Source organism: Pelophylax lessonae (genome assembly GCF_965119305.1).
Source record: "Pelophylax lessonae genome assembly, chromosome: 1".
NCBI classification, from domain to species: domain Eukaryota; kingdom Metazoa; phylum Chordata; class Amphibia; order Anura; family Ranidae; genus Pelophylax; species Pelophylax lessonae.
In genome coordinates this window covers 397,191,432-397,209,534 of record NC_138768.1, presented here as the reverse complement: position 1 = coordinate 397,209,534, position 18,103 = coordinate 397,191,432, and positions in this window count along the sequence as shown.

Here is an 18,103-nt window from a genome sequence, read left to right as displayed (position 1 = left end):
GGTCAACTTAGGCACAACCAGCCAACCTGATTTACTTGTGAATATCACTAGCAACTGCTATAGCCGCTAGAAGTAATCACTGTCTTCTCCCGACGGGCGATGGCTTAGCCCTTGGTTGCAGGAAAGATATTTGCACCATCTATGGACTGCCCTATACCCTGTCTTATTGTCACAAACATTGCTCAAATAGGTTGTGGCTCTTTCTTTTTTAACACCTTCGATTTTCATCCTTACTAAACAAATAGCGAACATGCTAATAATGGTGTAAAATGTGATAGACGCAGGACTGCTGATATCTCCCTTTTTATTACATGGCGTGGACTCCAACTGTCAAGACCAGTATTATCTGTTGATGGTACTGTGGATTCTTGGGTGAAATTTAGTAGTTCCAGGTGTCCACCAGCAGGTGTCTCTCAGCAGATCCAAGTAATTAGTCTCCACCTGATGCTGGCTACTGGGGTATTCAGTTCCTTCTCTACTGTTCCCTTGTGTTTCAATGTTTTGTCCTGCTAGCCAGACGCTATTTGCTCCTGAACCTGGTTCCTGTCTAATCCTGCCTGTCTTGTACCTGTACCTAGTGCCCTGCTCCCTCATATCTGCTCTCTCTGTTCCTGATCCCAGTCCTGTCCACCCCCCCCTCTTTTCCTTACACCTCCAGTTTTACCCTGTTATCTGTGTTCCTCATTTGTATGTATTGAATATAGTTATTGCTAGTTAGGCTTTCTGTTACTTGGTTAGTTTGTTTATTAGGTATTTTTGTCAGTTGGTTATGGTTCTTGCCAAACCAATCTATTAACCTTCTATGATGAAGTGAGCTGCCACCTAGATAAAGGAAAGCCTGTGGATGTGGTGTATCTGGACTTTGCAAAGGCCTTTGACACCATTCCCCACAAACGCTTACTGTACAAACTAAGGAAGGTAGGTATGGACCATAAGGTGAGTACCTGGATAGAGAACTGGCTCCAGGGGAGAGTCCAGAGGGTGGTGATTAATGGGGAGTACTCGGATTGGGCGGGTGTGGAAAGTGGGGTCCCCCAGGGTTCTGTCCTGGGACGAATCCTGTTTAATTTATTCATAAATGATCTAGAGGAGGGGATATCTAGTACAATCTCAGTATTTGCCGATGATACTAAACTAGGCATGCCAATATCTTCTATGCAGGATGTGGAAACCTTACAAGCTGACCTGAACAAAATAATGGGGTGGGCAACTACATGGCAGATGAGGTTTAATGTTGAAAAATGTAAAGTAATGCACTTGGGGGCCAGAAACCAGAAAGCAAGCTACTCACTAGGGGGAGGGGGCCTCTGGGTGAGTCTAGGATGGAAAAGGACTTGGGGGTACTGGTAGACAACAGGCTTGGCAGTGGCATGCGATGCCAAGCCGCTGCAAGCAAAGCCAACAGAATACTGGAATGCATAAAAAAGGGGATTCACTCCAGAAATAAAGAAATTATTCTCCCGCTCTACAAGACTCTGGTTCGGCCACATCTGGAGTATGCTGTCCAGTTCTGGGCACCGGTCCTCAGGAAGGATGTGCTGGAACTGGAAAGAGTCCAGAGAAGGGCAACAAAAATAATTAGGGGAATGGAGGACATAAGCTATGAGGAAAGACTACAAGCACTGAACTTATTCTCTCTGTAGAAGAGACGATTGAGGGGGGGATATGATATCAATGTACAAATACTATACTGGCAGCCCTAGCATAAGGAACAAACTATTCAGAGAAAGGAGATACAATAAGACACGTGGCCACTCACTAAAACATGAGGAAAAGAGGTTTAACCTTAAAGTGCGTAAGGGGTTCTTCACTGTAAGAGCGGTAAGGATGTGGAATTCTCTTCCACAAGCAGTCGTATCAGCAGGGAGCATTGATAGCTTCAAAAAACTATTAGATGGGCACCTTAAAGACCACAACATACAGGGGTATACAATGTACGGTTAACAGCAAACACACACACACATCATAGGTTGAACTGGATGGACGGATGTCTTTTTTCAACCTCACTAACTATGTAACTATGTAACTATGGTTCACTTGTATTTTCACATTTGCTGTGTATTTTGGTTGCTGGTGTTTGGATGTACTGTATTTTGTTTCACTGTTAATAATTTTGCCTAAATCATATAAAGTGTACATAAAGAGCGCTACCCTATATGGGTTATTTCTAAAACCTGGTGTAAATATAAACAAAAAACATATCAATCAACTGTGAAGGATTAATACAAATAAATCAAATACAATGCATCATAATTCACATAAAATCCATGATCCAAATTCTTCTTAAAAATGAGGTAAAGCTCCATCGTGCTAAAGTGGCAAGTGCTGTAAACTCAAATGCAGTCTAAATCGTGCTCCCCTCCTTTGTGCCCACTAACTCACCAGCTGATATGGACTACCAACAAAAGGAGTTATATGTGCTTGTGCAAATATCCTGGGTCTGCTGAGCTTTGTAGTCCTCCTTCATCACTCCACCAGCTATGGACTCCCAATGACAGGAGTCATATGCACTTGTGCAAATATCCTAGGTCTGCTGTGCCTTGTAGTCCTCCTACATCACTCCCTAACTATTGGGCAATGGGATGCACGTACACGGTGTAAATAATGGCAGAGAAAGAACCACACATGAAAACTTAGATTGATTAGGAATTAGGTGTGAAGGAAGGAGTATCATGCCATAAATACACACAACGCATCACCCGAGGGTATCCTTTGATACCGCCCAGTGGGGGGGGGGGGCAAAACGCATCAGTTGACCGTGGGTAGTTTAAGGCTCATTCATTCAATTTAAGCATTAGAGTTTATTTCTGTTTTAGGTCAAGTTTTAAAAGAAGCTAGGTTGCTCTAATAAGGGCAAATGTAAGCATAAGGGGTAGCCAAAGCATACATGGATTGAATTTCTGCAGGAATTGGCTGAAATTAATTTCCACCAGTGGCTCTGTTTTTTCAAAACAACTTTTATTGAAGGAGACAGGTGGAAAATTCTCGGCCGAATAGCATCTGCATCCAATTGGATGCAGACACTATTCCAGTATTCTGACAACTGCAAGTTCCAGCTGTCAGAATACAATAGCCAGTACTGCAAATGTGTCCATTCTTGCTGTTTAATGTGGATGGGGGGAATTGAGTGATTTCACTTAATGAGCTTACGGGGCTGATCAAAAGAAATGTTAAAAGGATTGTAAAGACAGAAGGTTTTTTTTATCGTAATGCATTTTATGCATTATGATAAAAAACCTTCTGTGTGCAGCAGCCCCTCAAACACTTACCTGAGCCCCATCTTTATCAAGCGATATTGCAGGAGTTCCTCAGCTGTCCGGGACTCCCCTCCTCATTGGCTTAGAAAACAGCATGGTGCGATTGGCTCCCACTGCTGTCAAGTCAGTCAGCCAGTCAGGAGAGAGAGGGGGTGGGGCCGGGTCACGGCTCCGTGGGTGAATGGACACACGGAGCTGCAGCTAGGCACAGGTGCCCCCATAGTAAGCTGCTTGCTGTGAGGGCACTCAACAGGAGGGAGGGGCAGGAGCTCCAACCAGGGACCCAAGAAGAGGAAGATCCAGGCTACTCTGTGCAAAACCAACTGCAATAGAGCAGGTAAGTACAGCATGTTTGTTATTTAAAAAAGCAAAAAAAAAAAAACAACAACAACAAGACTTTAGGCTCAGGTTAAAGCAAACCCAATCAATAAAATCTTGTAAAACGTTAAATGTTGGATATACCTAATGTTTTTGAACAGCCACTATTATGCAGTTAGAAGACATTCATATGAATATTTTGCTGCTGTTTTTTTACAGTATGTATGTACAGTTTACAGTACATACACAGTATATTTACCTCTGTTTTTTTTTTTTTTTTACAGCTAACTACACATTGTTGTATTTACATGAATACTTAATACACTATTTGCGTACATGAAAATGATGAATAATGCCAAGAAACCTATGTAATCCTAGAATGAAGCTTATGGTACATGATACTGAACTCCTTGAAGTTCTTGATCCAGTGCCTTCTACTTAACCATGTTATACATTGATGAATAGAAGGATTAGTCTCCATTACAGTCCAGGAGCTGACATAAATCCTAACACCAAAAATTTATGTTGACCTGATCAATAAATTGCAGAGCAAAAAAAGACCAGTCTTCCAGACATAAAGCTGTGCACTAAATAAACTTCTTGCTTGAAGTCTAAACAGCCTTTTGGTTGTTTGCTGATTGGGCAGTATTACCTAAATCTTTAATGCAGTCTCATGGGAGGGTCTGTGTAGAAGTACTAAATCTGCAATACACCAAACATTAAAAACTTGTTTTTTTCTGAAGGCTTTTTAAAAATAACTAGCTTGTCTTTTAAGATAAGGTCTCATTAAATATTCATTACTACAATTAGCATTGCATATATTTCAAGCTCCAGCATTAACTGTACAAACCAAATGACTGCATAAATATGTTAAGCCCAGCAGATAATGTTCTATTAAAAACCAAAAAATATATAGTCAAAAAGAGACTGCAACTTTAAACTATTTTAGACATATTTACACTTAGGGCTCATTCATGCAAGCAGCCAGGGGGCTGTAAAACCAGGTGGTTAAGCATTGGTTTTATCACTCCCTGACCACCCACCTAAACAGAAAAATGCAGCTGCTCAGGGCTGCACACACACCAAGCCCCCTTGCTTTGCTTTACAGCAAAAATTAAACAACCTGTTGTATTTGGAGGGCTATACTGTTAAGGAATGCGACCCATTCAAGTGACCCATTCAGGAGTTGGGAGCATAGGAAGTAGTTGGGAGGAGTCAGTCAGGAGAGAGCCTGGATGGGACAACTTCCTCTCTCCCTCCCTCCCTTAAACAGTTTTTAATGACAATTCGGTCTTTGTTTGTTATTTATCAGTTTTGGGTCTTGGTGATTTTGTCAGAGTGGCTGGCAGGGCAAGAGGTCCTTGGATGTGTTATGATTAAGTGCAAAAAGGTACGTTTTGTAAGGACCCGTCTTGGGTACGGCTCCCAATATTCTGGCTGGTGGTACTGTGATACTGGTTTGTCTCCAAGCCGGTGTTTTCTGTGGCTGGAGGCCTATAGTGGTGTTTCACAGGTACTGTATGCACACAAGGACCTTGGGGCCCCTGGAAAAACTGTCTGTTTTTTAATTAGTGATGAGCCGAACACCCCCCTGTTCGGTTCGCAGCAGAACATCTTGAACAGGGGAAGTGTTCTAGAGAACATGCAAACTCCATTAAAGTCTATGGGACACGAACATGAAAAATCAAAAGTCCTAATTTTAAAGGCTTAAATGTAGGTTATTGGCCCAAAAAAGTGTATGGGGACCTGGGTGCTGCCCTGGGGGACATGAATCAATGCAAAAAAAAAATTTAAACCATCGTTTTTACAGGAGCAGTGATTTCAAAAATGCTTTAAGTGAAACAATAAAAATGAAAAATTCCTTTAAATATCATGCCTGGGCGGCCCCCTTAATGTGCCTGTAAAGTAACACATTTGTGTGATGTATGGAGCCTTGTGCAGCAATACTGACATTTCTAAAGGAAAAAAATGTAATTTAAACCTGCTCGTGGCTGTAATGTATTGTCAGCTCCCGGCAATACAGATGAAAATTTTTAAAAAACAGCGTGGGTGCCCTCCATACCAGACCCTTATCCAAGCACACAGCCTGGCCAGAATGGGGGGGGGGGTGAGCAAGTGCCCCCTCCCTCCTGAACCATACCAGGCCACATGCCCTCAACATGGGGGGTGGGTGCTTTGGGGCAGGGGGGCCACATGCCCTCAACATGGGGGGGTGGGTGCTTTGGGACTGTTTTGAGTTTGATAACTCTTTTATAGGGATCTGACGTCAGGAGCCACCCCACAATGCACTGCTCAGGTGCAGTGAATAAATTACTGACATCAAACTAAAAACAGCTCATAGCGCGGGAAGTGTCCGGAGAAGCAGGTGCTTCTTTTTTTTTTTTCCTATTTATCGAGTGGGCGGGGACACTATTTTTTATTTTTATTCTTTAATAAAGGACTTGTCTAAAACTGGCTTTTGTCTCTATTTTTTCAGATTCCAGATTCTGATAAGCCTCCCCCCGCAGACCCCCACAACCAAAGCCCAGGGTTATAGGGAAGAGACCCCTTTCCCCATTAACATGGGGGCAACCTCACAATTGCAAGCCTGGCATTCTACCACCTATACCACCTAAAGCAGAACACACTCTCCCTGCCTAACTAACTTCTATCCCACCCTACACACAGTGGATGAGATAGAAATAAGGGAGATTATGTTAGGCTTAAGCAGGCTTGACGGTGGCATAGGTGATAGAATACCAGGCTTGCAATTGAGATGGTTGTGGGGTTCAAATCCCCAGGGCCAACAGGGGATTTATTGGAATCAGAGGTCAGAGTCCATGATAATGCAGGAACTCGAATTTCCTGTAAAGAAGCCCATTTGTTCGTCATTCATCGAAGGAGCGAACAGCCAATGTTCGACTCGAACTCGAAGCTCATCTCTAGTGTTAATATGTTTTATTATGTTATTTATATTTGGTTAATAAAAGGCTGCTATGGCCATTAAAACTCCAGTTGGTGTCATGTCTTATTAATTTATTAGAGTGGTCAGTGGAGTGGTGGTCAGGCAGTTTGTTTGGGGAAAAAACATCTTTTGTACCTAGTCATGTAAGTTTGGTTAATTAAACTCATCCAATGTGTCTGGGAAAAAGAAAAGGCTGAACATGTCTGCCTAATTATCACACAGAAACTGCTGCATCAGCTTTACTCCAAAATGGAAAATGTTAACACACAGAAATAGGTACATGACAAATATAGTATCAATAATATGCAGGTAGCTCAAGTTTTGTTCAGACAGTTCTACTGGTATTTATATTTTTACATGAAAGTAAATGATACCTGCATGTATCATTTACCTGGCCCTATAAAAAAGGAAAGCATTCACAGGGGTTGGGAGTTAATTTACTAAAGGTAAATAATATGTGCACTGTAGGTGCAATTGTTTTAGCTCTGAGGGGGGCATGCAAGGAAAAAAAAAAAAAACAGCATTTTTTCTTGCTCATGATTGGATGATAGAAATCAGCAGAGCTTCCCTTCAGATCTAGAGCAACTGCACGCGCAGTGCAATTGAAGTGCACTTCCAAGTGCTGAGTATTTACTGTATGCCTGTAGTAAGTCAACCTCAATATTCACTAAAGGCAAATAGGCACTTTGCAATGGAATCTAACCTTAGCTTAGTGAAGGCAAATAGGAACTTTGCAATGGAATCTAACCTTAGCTTAGTGAATGAGGTGAAATTCTGCTCACTTCCTTCAGCCAATCATTTGCAAATACCAGGAGTTACTGACTTTTAAGGTACCCACACATAATATCAAATATAAAAAACCAATTGACTTTTGTTAGTGTTACATTAAGGGGCAATTCACACCAAAAGGTTTGCGGGAAAAACACGTTTTGTGTGCGTTTCCAGCACCTTGTTCAAATCACATTGCCTTTGTATTCTGATGTGGGTGCAAATACATGGTTAACACAACCTAAACACAGGTGTTAACAGATACAAACGCAGTGTAATAAATGGACTGCCCAGTTTCACTGCAGGGAAATGCACAAGAATTGTACAGGAATGCAGACCACGTTTCTGTGTAATTCTGGAGTAAACCTGCCCTAAAATATCCTAAAATATCATAGCTCAAAAGAGACTGCCTCCCAAACAAAAATTCTCCCTCTACACAATTCAATCCCTCACCAGCCCACGAAAAAATGGCCTCCAGCACAAATTCTCCTTCCTGAATTGTACTCACCAGACCTTGGCATGGCAATACTGAGGAGTCCTTACAGTCCACCATCTGCTAGTGAGGTGGAGCATGCCATCCCTCCAGCCCCCCTTACCCCCAATTCCCCAAGGATTTGTATGTACTTGTGCGTAGGGGCATGTTATATAGGTAACGCTTTAAAAGCCTCCAAAGGTTATTAGTTACACTGGAGCTCTGGTGTTATAAAGATTTCTCTCACTCGGACGTGTGTGGTGAAATATAACATGAGTAGAGGAAAAGCTGTTTTCCTACGTAGGTGACCTAACGCGTGCGTGTGTTCTAAAAAAAAATTATTTATTATGATTGTTTATGTGTCTATTTAAATGGTTAAAACGTAGGTGTTTGGTGCTCTAGGACAGTGGTCCTCAACTCATGTCCTTGGGGCCCACTAACAGGCCAGGTTTGCAAGATAACTAAATTACATCACAGGTGATCTCATTTGCTGCTCAGTGATTGCGGTATTCTAGTCTGCATCTCCCCAAGGTAATAATTAAAATCTGGCCTGTTAGTGGGCCCCGAGGACCAGAGTTGAGAACCACTACTCTAGGACACACAAGGGAAGCTCAGTGGACGGATGGCCGTTGGCCGATGTCACTGTTAACACAATCTCTGTGCCCTTCTTGCGACACCCTCCATGACTGCACCAGGCCCACAGCTGGGACAGGGGAGCCCAGTCATCATGGGGGGGGGGTTGCACATTGTGGCAGTTGTGGGTCGGGGAAGTGATCATCAGCTCTACAATTTCACTTCCCAATTGAAAGCCGACAGTCGGATTGACAAAAGTACGCCCAGGCAGCCAGAACTGTGACAAAAGCAGCCACGAGTATGTTAAAAGCACATGTCTGCAGCACATTAAAGAAAATCTGAATCCCCAGCAAATGGCTGGGAATTCAGATTTTACTGCCTCCCACATCCTGGAGCCCTAAGGACCTCCTCATGAATGGTCTGATCGGGTCTGCCTGTCTTTTTTCAGGTGGACCCAATCAGACCCTCTATTCTTCTCTATGGAGTGTCAGAAACAAAAGAAGGGGATCTGTTGCCCTCCTTCTGGGTGGATGGGATTGGAGGGCAGCTGAGTATAAATTGACATAAGTCCGTTTACACCTGACCACCTATAGTGCAGAGTAGACTGTGTTCGTGTCCCCTATGCATAAGAAGAGTGGGCATTCACCAGTGATCTGCTCACAGATCTCAAGCTGAGCAAGTGGATAGGATGCAGATTCTGCCCCCCTGCCCTTATGTAGTAATCTCTGATCGCCCCATTTCTCTTTCTCCCCTACTCTTTGTTCCTATGTCCCATTCTCTGTCCCCATCTTTTCCTAATCTCTAGAAGGTCCCCATGATGTACATGTCCTCGGGCTGTCTTATGCACAGCTAGACAATATAAAGCAAAGCACCAAGGTTTACCTTCCACTGAGACTGAGGCATCCCTTCACTCTGTGCTGATCCTGTGCCTTTGCCTGTGCCTGCTGGCCAATCTACCTGGTCTCACTGAACTCTTCCCCCTAATCTCACACCTCCAGTTCAGTGGCGATTTTTCTCTCTGTGCTGGATAGGTGGCAATTCTGCTACCGCCCATGTGGGCAGTTGTTGTTTTTCCCTGCAGGGGCTGGAGCCTGGAGAGAGAGAAGTGGGTATTCTGCCCTTTTTCCCTGGGACTCGGAGGATGCTAGTGGGAAATTGAGGCAGCAGGTGATGTTCACAGTGCTGTGCTGCTTGTCATTGCGCATGCTGTGTGACCAGTGCTGAGCTGGGTAAAGGTGTTAGGGGGGCGGCATCAGCAAAGGCTTTTCTTGGGGGACTCCCTGCTCTAGAGCCCCTTCCCCTCTTGGTGTCCTAAGGTGGCTGCCTTAACTGCCTTATGCTGGCGCCAGCTCTGACTGTAGCACATGGTAGCTGCTCTCCCTGTATGCCCACCAACTCCCTTGTCCTGGCCCTGTACCCTAGTGAAGTAGTGAATTACCAGCTTCAGGACTAGATGTGCACTTCAAGTCACTATCACAAAGAGCAAGACAGCAAATAGTCCATATCCTTACCTCCCATTAAAAAATAAAAAAAATAAAAAAAAGTCTACTATTTTTAAGAGGAGAGGGACCAGTTAGACCACATGATATTTGCATTCAACATCAACAATAATCCTGGACAGAGCTGGACGCAGATACACTCCTCCCCTCACTTCTGCTGCCCCAGGGCAATCACAGAAATGTTGCCAAGATGGATTACCCTACAGCTACCCAGACCAGGGACACTATTAATAAACTATAAATCAAAATTAATAAAATTGGACAGAAACCAGGGACACATTTTTTTTTGTTTTTACCAGGGACTAAATCAGGGAAAAATTTTATAGGAACGCCCCATAAAACTGGGGACTATACCCTGAAACCGGGGGCCTCCGGTCACCTTATTATATTTAGAAATGTCACTGTTAACATAATCTCTGTGCAATTTTAATTACATACTTTAATGGCTCTGATGGGGAGCTTAGAGACTATTTCCCCATCAGGTGCACTCTACTCTTCATTGACAGCACATGGCAGTGGGCAGATCCATAGCTGCTATTTAGTCCAATAGTGGCTTTCGAATGAGCTCACTGCCAACAAAAATTAAAGTGGACTCGTTTTTCAGTTCCCCATCAGGCTCCACCCACCTAGTGACAGGTAATTTTTCAAATATGGGCATTGCCAAATTTGGGTGATGATATCACCTTTGTTTGTATTTAACTTTCACCTTTCACCTTGCGAATCTTGGCCTCCAGCTTCCAGCCTGAAGAAGAAACAAGGTTGAAGCACATTCCTGTTCCAGCTCAAGGTGGCATCTACATCCAGGCTCTGACCTCCGCCATCGACTTTGGCTTCCCAGTGACAGAGACTTCCAGTCCACACTCCTTCTCTGCTCCCTTGCCAATGGCCAAGTCTTCCTGGCTGCCTCTCTGTCTATTCTAACCCCAGAGGCATCCTTTGGCCTCTTTCACACGGGCGTTCCGTATGTCCGTATATCACCCCATCCATTTGCGGGTGATATACGGACATAATGCATGTCAATGGGATTGCGGATGTCAGCGGATGGTCATCCACTGACATCCGCAATCCCATTGACATGCATTATGTCCGTATATATCAACCGCAAACGGATGGGGTGATATACAGACATGCAGGTCGGATTTGCATCCTTTCAGTTCTGTTCCGTTTTTTGGAACAGAACAGAACCCTATTTTTCTTTAAAAAATGGAAAGGACGCAAAATCGGATGTCAGCGGTGTCATCCGCTGACATCCGCAATCCCATAGACATACATTATGTCCGTATATCATCCGCAAACGGATTGGATGATATGCGGACATACGGACCAGATGACACAAGTGTCATCTGTGTCCGTAAAAAAAAAAGTGCCGGAGCGGATCGAAATACGGTCCGTTCTGTGTGAAAGGGCCTTACTGTCATGCTGAGCTCTATTTTTAATCTTGTAAATGCATTTTACATAGCACTTTCTTTTTTTGCCAGAAAATTAGTTAGAACCCCCAAACATTATATATTTTTTAACGCCGAGGTACTAGAGGATAATTTGGTGTGTTTTGCAATTTTTTATGTCACACAGTATTTGCTCAGCTGTTTTTCAAACTCAGTTTTTGGAAAAATGCACTAAATAACCCAATTTTTTTGTAAAATATAAAAGTTGATGTCATGCCGAGTAAATTGATACCAAACATGTTACACTTTAAAATTGTGCACGCCCTCACAACGGCGACAAACGACATACATTTTACTATCCATAGGTGACACTTTAAATCCTTTACAGGTTAACACTTGAAATGTACAGAGCAGGTCTAGTGCTCGAATTATTGCCCATGATCTGACATTCGCGATCAGGGTTTCTGTGAGTTCGGGACAAATGCACGCGTTCCCATTTGTGGCCTAGCACGAAGGGATAAAGGCACATTGCATTTTGTTTTATTATTATTAATGTATATTATATTTTTTATTTTTACACTGTTGCTTTAATCTTTTGTTTTATTACTTTTATTGCTGTCACAAGGAATGTAAACATCCATGTGACCGCAATAGGCACATAACAGGTACTCTTTATGGAGGGATCTGGGGTCTATAAGACCCCAAATCCATCCTTTGCAACTGAAAACATTCAAAATGCCAATATTGGCGTTTTTGAATACTTTAGATTTTTTAAAACTAGTGGCTTTAGGATGCCAGTAAACCGAAAGTGGTGTAATTACATCCTTTCTGGGTTACCATATCTGAGACCCAGCGAACGTGCCAGCTGGTCGCTTGGGGCTCCCGGTGGGACGGGAGAGCCGGTGCGAGCAGCGGAAGGCATTACTGCTTGTAATAACAGCTGAGCGACTGCTTAGTGGCTTTGGATGTTATTACAAGAGAGCATTACTCCGGTACAACCACTTGAAGTCAAATGACATACAGGTATGTGATTTGGTGGCAAGTGATTAAAATAGTTTTTTTAACATGTTACACTATGGTTGTTGCGCTTCTCCTTCCTACCCCTTTTGATTTTTTTTTATTCATGGCATGCTGGGAATCTAACTGTTTTTTGAAACTTTTAAAGCATAACTCCACTTTTGTTGAGAAAAAAAAAAACATTCCCCTCTGAGTGATCTCTGTGCATTACAAGGATTATAACAAACTTTGCTGTAGATTTGTACATTTTGTTATTCTGAAGAAATCCATGTGTGTTCCTCTGTGCTGAATGAGTCTAATGGCAGGAGTTTCATAATTATCTATCAGCTGCAGGGCTCTAATGAGGAAAGCTGCTGGGCCTGCATCCCTTTAGACGTGTTCCTATTGGGAGTATATCACCAAAAATGAATTTTTTGCTGCAGAGGATGCCTGAAATCTCACTTGTATCTTAGTGCAGACTTCTGGGAAAATTGGTGAGCCAATCACACAAGCAGGAAACTATGTTTCTTGGGGGCATTCTGTATACACTCTGTGTACAGAACAGCTCCAGGTAGTCATATTGCATTTAAATAGGTGAAGGGTGCACTGATTAAATAATATGTGAAGCTGCAACCATAGATCCAAAAAAAAGCAAATGGCAAATAATAAATGTAAAATCAGGTCCGCTAAACATATAAGTTATCACTCTCAAATGAAAACACAAATGTGTGTTAAAGTCAAAAACCAAAGGTTAATGATAAACATGTAGTGAACAGATGAATATATAAATGATCTAGAAAATCACTAAACAGTGTAGTACAAAATAAAACAATGGTGAAAAGATTCCAAGTGAAATCATATACAGTCCAAAAGGGATAAAGTGACTAGTGTCCGTGCAATTCCAAATGATACAGGTGAGTATATCAACAAAAAGTGCTTCAGGTGACAGCCAGAAGACCACTCTTCTTGTCTGATGTCCCACCACCTGTGCAGGTTTGCTTCTTACCAGCAATAGAATGTAAAAAGGCGTGAAGATAGCCACATCCAAAGTGGAAATCTTGTGTGGGAGGGGAGTATGTAGATATCTTCCCACACCTCCTAAGAAGGAGGTGGGTGAGCCTCTTACCAGAATGTCAAAAATCTTGGGCCTGTGTATATTCTCTTGCTGGGATATTCTCCTTCCTCTCCTCCTGGTGCCTCTGGGATGAGCTGGTGGTCTCTGATGGTCTTAGACTATTCTTATTCTCATGCTTGTCTGGAAGTAAGCTGCCGGAGTGACAAGCATGAGAATAAGAATATCACTTGTCAACAAACCGATGCATGTTTTCTCCTCTCCTTGCACACTGTACACAACCATCGGTACAGTGTGCGAGGAGAGGAGAGAAACTGCAGCTGCACCCATCTTCTGCCTCCTCCATACCCCAGTTATGCCAATCCGTGCCTCATTCATGCCACATCCATGCCTCATCTGTGCCACATCCGTGCCTCATCCATGCCACATCCATGCCACCTCAGTGCTCATCCATGATTCATCCATGCCATATCCGTGCTCATTCATCCCACATCAGTGTTCATACATGCCACACCAGTGCTCATCTATGCAACATCTATCCCACGTCAGTGCTCATCGATGGCACATTCATGCCACGTCATTGCTCATCCATGCCACATCCATGCCATGTCAGTGCTATTCCATGCCACGTCAGTGCTCATCCGTGCCACATTAGTGCTCATCCGTGCCACATCCATGGCGCGTCATTGCTCATCCATGCCACATTAATGCTCATCCGTAACACATCAGTGCTCATCCATGCCAAAACCATACCACATCAGTGCTCATCCATACCACATCAGTGCTCATCCATGCTACATTCATGCCACGTCAGTGCTCATCCATGCCACATCCATGCCATGTCAGTGCTCATCCGTGCCGCATCCATACCACGTCAGTGCTCATCCCTGCTGCATCCATGCCACATCCATGGCACAGCATTGCTCATTCATGCCACATCAGTGCTCATCCGTGCCACATCAGTGCCACTACAATGCCTCACAAAATTGTAATGGGAAGTCAGAAAATGACGGTGCTTCCTGCATGCTGGGCCTCTGTATGTGGCCAGGCTGTATAAAGGTGTCACACATGTGGTATTGCCATACTCAGGAGGAGAAGCAGAATGTATTTTGGGGTGTCATTTTTGCTATATATATGCTATGCGTTAGAAATATCTTCTAAATGGACAACTTTGTGTAAAAAAAAATGCGTTTTTATTTTCTTTCCACATTTTCCAAAATCTTGTGGAAAAAAATGACATGTTCAAAAGACGCATTATGCCTCCTAGATAATGCGTTGGGGTGTTTGCTTTCCAAAATTGGGTAATGTTCCTTGTAATTCCATTGTCCTGGTGCTCCAGGGCCTTCAAAAGTGTGATAGGTTGTCAGGAAATTATATGTGTAATTTTTGCTCCTAGAACACCTGGAGGTGCTACTTGGATGTTGGACCTCTGTATGTGGTCAGGCTGTGGAAAAGTCCCACACATGTGGTATCTCCACACCCCAAAATAGCATAATGTATTTTGGGGTGTAGTTCCAAGTATGCCAATAAAGTGTGTGAGAAATAACTTTGTAGTATGATCATTTTGTGGAAAAAAAAAAAAAAAACTTGCCATGCCTATAACTAAGTACCTTGGAATGTCTGCTTTCCAAAAAGAGGTAATTTGGGGGGTATTTGTAATTTACTGATTTGTTAGGGCCGTCGGTACATCAGGTGTGATAAATTTTCAATGATTGGCACCATAGCTTGTAGACTGTATTACTGTCACAAAGACCAAAAAACGTATACTTATTTGGGTTATATTTACTTTTATATTATTTAAAATATTTACATATTTTAAAGATATGTAGCAGTATAAGTTTTGGCCAAAATTTATGAATACAAATTACTAAATTTTCAAAATTTTAAAACCGAAACTAAGAAAAATGCATTTTGTTACAAAAATGTTGGTCTTTTTTCATTTATAGCGCAAAAAATAAAAAACCCAATGATGATCAAATACCACCAAAAGAAAGCTCTTTTGTGTGAAAAAAAGGACGAAAATTTCATATGGGTACAATGTTGCATGACTGAGTAATTGTCATTCAAAATGTGAGAACACTGAAAGCTGAAATCTGGTCTGATTAGGAAGAGGGTTTACGTTCCCAGTGGTTAAGCACTGTAGTTTGCCGCCATTCCAAGGGCAGACGCATTTTTAAAGAGTGACATGTTAGGTATCTATTTACTCATGTATGTAATATCATTTTTCACATTATACAAAAAAATTGGGCTAACTTTACAGTTTTTTTTATTTATTCATGAACATGTTTTTTTCCCAAAAAAACTGCGTTTGAAAAACCACTGCGCAAATACTGTGTGACAAAAAAAATTGCAACACACACCGTTTTATTCCTTAGGGTCTCTGCTAATATATATATATATATATATATATATATATATATATATATATATATATATACACAGCGCCTTGCAAAAGTATTCGGCCCCCTTGAACTTTTCGACCTTTTGCCACATTTCAGGCTTCAAACATAAAGATATAAAACTGTAATTTTTTGTGAAGAATCAACAACAAGTGGGACACAATCATGAAGTGGAACAAAATGTATTGGATATTTCAAACTTTTTTAACAAATAAAAAAATGAAAAATTGGGCATGCAAAATTATTCAGCCCCCTTAAGTTAATACTTTGTAGCGCCACCTTTTGCTACGATTACAGCTGTAAGTCGCTTGGGGTATGTCTCTATCAGTTTTGCACATCGAGAGACTGAAATATTTGCCCATTCCTCCTTGCAAAACAGCTCGAGCTGAGTGAGGTTGGATGGAGAGCATTTGTTAACAGCAGTTTTCAGTTCTTTCCACAGATTCTCGATTGGATTCAGGTCTGGACTTTGACTTGGCCATTCTAACACCTGGATATGTTTATTTGTGAACCATTCCATTGTAGATTTTGCTTTATGTTTTGGATCATTGTCTTGTTGGAAGACAAATCTCTGTCCCAGTCTCAGGTCTTTTGCAGACTCCATCAGGTTTTCTTCCAGAATGGTCCTGTATTTGGCTCCATCCATCTTCCCATCAATTTTAACCATCTTCCCTGTCCCTGCTGAAGAAAAGCAGGCCCAAACCATGATGCTGCCACCACCATGTTTGACAGTGGGGATGGTGTGTTCAGGGTGATGAGCTGTGTTGCTTTTACGCCAAACATAACGTTTTGCATTGTTGCCAAAAAGTTCGATTTTGGTTTCATCTGACCAGAGCACCTTCTTCCACATGTTTGGTGTGTCTCCCAGGTGGCTTGTGGCAAACTTTAAACGACACTTTTTATGGATATCTTTAAGAAATGGCTTTCTTCTTGCCACTCTCCCATAAAGGCCAGATTTGTGCAGTATACGACTGATTGTTGTCCTATGGACAGAGTCTCCCACCTCAGCTGTAGATCTCTGCAGTTCATCCAGAGTGATCATGGGCCTCTTGGCTGCATCTCTGATCAGTCTTCTCCTTGTATGAGCTGAAAGTTTAGAGGGACAGCCAGGTCTTCGTAGATTTGCAGTGGTCTGATACTCCTTCCATTTCAATATTTTCTCTTGCATAGTGCTCCTTGGGATGTTTAAAGCTTGGGAAATCTTTTTGTATCCAAATCCGGCTTTAAACTTCTCCACAACAGTATCTCGGACCTGCCTGGTGTGTTCCTTCTTCTTCATGATGCTCTCTGCGCTTTAAACGGACCTCCGAGACTATCACAGTGCAGGTGCATTTATACGGAGACTTGATTACACACAGGTGGATTCTATTTATCATCAGTCATTTAGGTCAACATTGGATCATTCAGAGATCCTCACTGAACTTCTGGAGAGAGTTTGCTGCACTGAAAGTAAAGGGGCTGAATAATTTTGCATGCCCAATTTTTCAGTTTTTTTATTTGTTAACAAAGTTTGAAATATCCAATACATTTTGTTCCACTTCATGATTGTGTCCCACTTGTTGTTGATTCTTCACAAAAAATTACAGTTTTATATCTTTATGTTTGAAGCCTGAAATGTGGCAAAAGGTTGCAAAGTTCAAGGGGGCCGAATACTTTCGCAAGGCACTGATATATATATATATATATATATATATATATATATATATATATAAAATGTTTGAGGGTTCTAAGTAATTTTTAAGCAAAAAAAAGTAAATTTTTACATGTTGGAACGAAGTCTCAGAATAGGCTTGGGAAGGAGGTGGTTAAAATCTTTCAATTTCCTAGAACTGATAACTGGCAGTAACTCTTTAACAATTTGTTACTGCCATAGCAACAGATTCATAAAGTGGAGGTACCTGAATTTGTTACACGTCAGTAATGTTATTGTCACTGGCACAAAAGCTTGCCTGGATTAGATTTGTTTAGGTTTGTTTTGAATTCCCTTTATTGAGTCTTATGACAATTAAAAAAAAAAAAAAAAAATGTATTAACAACAAAACGGCTAATGGGTGCTAGAGGAGAATTTTAGTTTCATCACCCTCACAATGCATTGAGACCTACAAGCTGTCTTTTGTGGTGGCAGATGGGACTTGTAATTCATTCATTCAGATCTCTGTAAAGGAATGACACTGCTGTGCGGGTAGAGACCTGCACAGTTGTGCTGTTTTTAAATTGTGACAGCAGCTGCCTGGAGAAGAACCCCCTCCTTGCTGTCACAGGGTGAAGGTAGTGAGGTGACAGGTGCTCACCACGTTAACCACTTAAGCTCTGGAAGGTTTTAGCCCCTTAACCACTTGCCGACCGCCGCCCGACTATATACGGCGGCGGTCAGCCCCCTCCCAGGCAAAGTGACGTAACGGTACGTCACTAGCCTGGGA